Source organism: Mandrillus leucophaeus, unplaced genomic scaffold (assembly GCF_000951045.1).
Source record: "Mandrillus leucophaeus isolate KB7577 unplaced genomic scaffold, Mleu.le_1.0 Scaffold290, whole genome shotgun sequence".
Taxonomy (NCBI): Eukaryota; Metazoa; Chordata; class Mammalia; order Primates; family Cercopithecidae; genus Mandrillus; species Mandrillus leucophaeus.
The window spans coordinates 1039754-1044771 of record NW_012103032.1 but is presented as its reverse complement, the minus strand read 5'-3'; the positions used below and the strand labels follow the sequence as shown (position 1 = coordinate 1044771).

Genomic DNA, 5018 nt, shown 5'->3' with positions numbered 1-5018 from the left:
TTTACAGATGAGAAAACGGAAGCCTGGAGAGGGCCAGGGACTTGCCCAGGTTCCCACAGCCAGTCCATGCCGAAGCTGCGCTAGGACACCCTCCTCTCTGTGCCCAGCGGTGCCACAACACCCCTTTCTGTCTGCTTGAAAACTCCTCTTCATTCTTGCCGATCTGTACTCATCTTTCAGTCTCTGCCTCTTTAGCAACCAGAGCCTATGAAGAGGTGACCAGGCCCTGGTCAATCCCTGGAGCAGAGAAACTGGAGGTGTAGGGGTGGGAACTGAAGGGGAGGGGCATGGCAGGGGCCGAGAATGTGGCTGCTCTGGCCCGGGGGCCTGAGCCAGGCTGCCTACAGAGGAGCCAGTGTGCCCAGACATTAGGGCTTTGTGAGCTGAAGAGTTCGGTGTGGGGATGGTTGTTTTGTTGAGCTGACATTGTTTCAGGTTGACTGAATGTCAGTGTCTTAGTGCCCAGGAGCCAGCTCTTTAGAGCCAGCCAGGGTCTTGGGGAGAATGTGGCTGGGGCATCCTAGTCTGGATCAAGGAGGGGAGGGGGCTGCCCGTGCCCCGTGAGTGCTGAGCAGGTCCTTGAGGAGAAGACTGCAGAGGAGGAGTGAGTCCTAGCGTGGATACCAAGAGAGGCGAGAGGAACAGGCGCCCTTGCACCTTGGGGCCAAAGCAGAAGGGCCTGGCCAGAGTGGAGGATGGACAGAGGCAGGACAGGGACCTCTGGAGGCTGGTGCCTTCCTGCCAGGGCACTGGGAGCCCTGAGGACACAGCGATCAAACCTTCGTCCACAAAGGAAGAGCCAAGAGAACCCTGGGGACCAGGAGGGCCCCAGGAGGCCTTGGGGACTGGCCAGGCGGGTGGGGTGGGCCAGACTCACAGCTGTCCAGATGTGGGTAAGAGATAACTCTGTTTACTGGGCACCCAGTGGGAGAAGGGTGGGGGGTGGGAAGGGGCACCCTGGGCCAGTGGGACGGGCAGATTAGGAGGCGGGGGCATGAGTCAGGGGTTTGCAAGCTGCCCCCGGGGCGCTGGTGCTGTCAGAACGAGTGGGAACGTAGCTGGTCGCAGAGGGCACCAGCAGCTGCAGGACTTCACCGAGGGACCCTGAGGCTCGTGAGCAGGTGAGCAGGGCAGGGAGGGGCTGGGGATGGTCCTTTGGTGCCTGCCCTGAGGGTTTCTGCAGGTGCCCAGCCTGAATCTATGCCCAGGTGGGCAAGGCTTCTGACCTCCAAGGGGATGCAGGTGGGTAAGGTGAGAATGTTACCAGGCGCATGTTGCCCCTAAGGGAACCTGAAAAGAGGAGGGTGGCAGGTGGTCAATGGCAGCAGTGGTGTGTGTGGCTCTGGCGTGTGTGTTGCAGGGGGTATCTGATCCCCTCCAGGTATGGGCCCTTGTCAGCTTGTTGGATCCCACAGGCTCAGGTCTCGTCCACCTCAGACTCCTTCCTTCCTAATAGGGGTCCTCAGGCCACCCCATCTCCCACCTAGGAGGCAGGATGTCAGATGACACAGTCTCCCCTTTGGGACACTTCCAGGGGTCCACCTGGGGCACCTGGCTCCATGCCCAGTGTGGTCAGTATTGGAGGGAACTGCAGAGCCTCCTACCATGTGAGAATCTCAAAACGCTTAGCTCAGGCTAATTCCATGAGAACTGAGGGCAAATCAGAGGGGAAATGAAGATGGCAAGCCTGACTATAACCCCAGCAGCAGGGATAATGACAGCAAACATTTTCATAGAGCTCCTTATATGCTAGGCACTATTCTAAGCCCCTTACAGATGTAAACTTCCTTAATGCTTACAACAGGTCTATGAGGTGGGCATCATTATTATCACTCCCATTTTACTCATGAGAAAACTGAGGCACAGAGAGTTGAAGTCACTTGCAGTTAGTAAACGGCAGGGCTGGGCTTTGAACCCAGGCAGTCCGACTGCAGAGTCCGTGACCTTAACCACTAACTCTAAACCAGCTAACAGCTGTTTTGTTGGAGGCAACTGAGCATAGTGCTTACAGATGTGGCTGGAGTCAGGTAGTCCAGGCTGTAACCTGCCTCTGATACCTACCTGCTGGGTGGCTGAAGCAGGTAAATGTCTCTGAACCTCAGGTTTCACATCTGTAGAATGGACTAATGACATTACTCTTCTTCCTCTTAGAATCTCCAAACCACTTCACGAGTGCTTTGGGGATTCTAAGAGTTAAAGCATTAAGGTTCTTTGTGCAGTTCGGGCTGATTACACAAACGTGGTGCCACACCACTAGAAAGCTGTCCCTGTCATCTGGTCAACCCCCTTCCCCACTGTGTCTTCCCAGCTGTGCTATACCTTCTAGGTTCAGATGTCCCGCTCACCCTTATCTGGCCTGGCCGTGGCCAGCTAGCTAGCTGGCCAGGTGTTTGGTACACTTCCAAACTTGGAGCAGCGATCTGGGTCCAGGCCCTTATCAGTGCTAGGCAGCACAAGGCCTGCAGCTGGGGGTTGGCCGGGCTGGCAGGTGGCAATCCGGGTCATGGGCGCGCCCTATAAGTCTCCAGCTGAGCTCAAGGCACCCCCTTTTCCCCCCTCTTCTTTCTCACTGATGTCTCAAAACCCTGGCAGGAAGGCACTCCCATTGTACAGATGGGGTGACTGAGGCCTACAGGCTAGAAGCTGCCCAAGGCCCTTCAGTCAGTCAGTGGAAGAGAGGCAGCTTGGACCTCTGGATTCTCCAGCTCTGAGGGCCCCTCTGACCGTTCCACTCCTCAGATGGGCAACCAAGGCCACAGTCTCAGCCCCACGGGCGGGACTTTTAGTACCTAAGGATTAGACACCCTGGAGACCACTCGGGATCTGAGGTCTAAGAAGGTACATGGGCAAGTCCAGAGAAGGAAGAAAGTGAATAAAGATGGAAGAGAAAGGGAGAGGAACTTTGGGAGAAGCAGAGAGGGAGGAGGAAAAAGAGAGAGAGAGAAGAGGTGGGTGATCAGGGTCCTCAGGAGCAAAGCCAAGCCCTGCAATAGGGACTACCCCATCCTCAGGTCCAGGACCCCTCCCCTGCACCCCGTCACTTGCCCCACCTGCCAAGGCAGGGGCCTCTCCCGTTCTCCAGTCTGGTGAGACCCAGTAATCCCCTCCCTAGCCCCAGGACTGCAGGGTCACCCATTCCTCAGAAAGAAGGGTCTCTGCACATTCCTTTCCTTCTTTTCCCTTTTATTTCTTTGAGACGGAGTCACGATCTCAGCTCACTGCAACCTCTGCCTCCCTGGTTCAAGGGATTCTCCTGCCTCAGCCTCCCAAGTAGCTGGTATTACAGGCACGTGCCACCACGCCTGGCTAATTTTTGTGTTTTCAGTAGAGACGGGGTTCACCATGTTGTCCAGGCTCCCTACCCCATGCCCTCACATGGCATTTTCCCACCTTGTTCAGCCCACCTGTGCAGCTCCATCCAGCCATGCCCCACACCTGGGCTCCCAGACCTTCAAACCTCACTTGTGCTTTTAGGCCACACCAGTGACCCCTCCTCCAGTGACTCCACCCACCGGGTGCCGCAAATGCATCCTGCTCTTCCTCCTGCCATACAGATCCTTGGCACTCAGCACATTCGGCCCCTGGGGTCCACATCACCTCAGAAGCACTGAGGCTGCCCTGTGTTCCCGTTTGCCTCCTTATCAGGGCTAGGAGCTTCCCCAGCGTAGGGATAGGCCTTGTTCAGCTCAGCACTCCCTCCCACCAGCCTCCAGTGCTCAGCACTCCCTCCCACCAGCCCCCAGTGCTCAGCACTCCCTCCCACCAGCCCCCAGTGCTCAGCACAATGCCAGGCACGGACTGGGAAACTTTGTTGAACCGACCCAATTCCCTGTCACCACATTGCCTTGTGCTGTAGTGGGTGAGGGGGGAAAGGAGTCCCCTCCACACCCAGTCTGGGGCCACCTTAGGTGCCCCTTGTCTTCCCCTTGGACCTGCCCTCACATTCCTGGGGAGGGCACACCTTTCTCTCTGCTAGGGACACAATTGAGAAAACTGAGACCCCGAGCTTGGAGGCCTCTTGCCTGGGACCTAGTCATCCTGGCTCCCCAGTCCCAGAGCCTCAACCCTGCAATAGGGAGCCATTCTTACGGGCATTCGATAAATGTTTATTGAGCACCTACTATGTGACAGCCACTCTGCTAGGAGCAGGGAATTTTGTAGGGATTGAGACATACAGGGTCTTTGCACTCAGGTGGCTTCCCTTCCAAAAGCATTGTCAGACACTATGAACACAAATCAATCAAGAAACCATGCATTGGTTTTTTTGTTTTGTTTTGTTTTGTTTTTCTTCTGAGAGACTCTCACTCTGTCATCTAGGCTGGAGTGCAGTAGTGCCATCTCGGCTCACTGCAACCTCTGCCTCCCAGGCTTAGGCAATCCTCCCACCTCAGCCTCTCAAGTAGCTGGGACTACAGGTATGCATCACCACACTCAGCTAATTTTTGTATATTTGTAGACACGTGGTTTCACTATGTTGCCCAATTGGTCTCAGACTCCTGAGCTCAAGCAATCTGCCCACCTCAGCCTCCCAAAATGTTAGGATTACAGGTGTGAGCCACTACGCCCAACCAATAAACCATTTAAAAATTAGTCAGGATGGTGATGTGTGCCTGTGGTCCCAGCTACTCTGGTGACTGAGGTGGGAGGATCACTTAAGTCCAGGAGTTTGAGGCTGCTGTGAGCTGTAATCATGCCACTGAATTCCAGCCTGGGTAACAGGGGGAGATCCGCTCTCAAAAAAAGAAAAAAGAGGAAAGAAATCAGCAGCCCAGACTGAGATAGTGAGACCCTGTTTTACACACAATATTTTTTTTAATTAGCTGGGCACTGTGGCATGCCTATAATTCCAGTTACTCGGGAGGCTGAGTCAGGAGGATCCCCTGGGCCCAGGAGTTTAAGGTTGCAGTGAACTATGATCATAGCACTGCACTCTAAGCCTGGGTGACAGTGAGACTCTGTCTCAAAAAAGAAAAGAGAGAGAGACAGAGAGAAAGGAAGGAGGGAGGGAGGGAGGGAGG

General features: G+C 55.1%; 1 protein-coding gene across 1 annotated transcript in view; it reads left to right on the top strand.

Annotated features, from left to right (window-relative positions):
* Nucleotides 1–1040: 1040 nt before the first annotated feature.
* The window catches only part of SLC4A1 (solute carrier family 4 (anion exchanger), member 1 (Diego blood group)), a 29533-nt gene continuing 25555 nt past the window's right edge, over nucleotides 1041–5018 (top strand). Inside the window, exon 1 of the mRNA XM_011985991.1 lies at nucleotides 1041–1121. The gene's annotated coding sequence lies outside the window, so the exon portion shown is untranslated. The remainder of the gene's footprint in view (nucleotides 1122–5018) is intronic.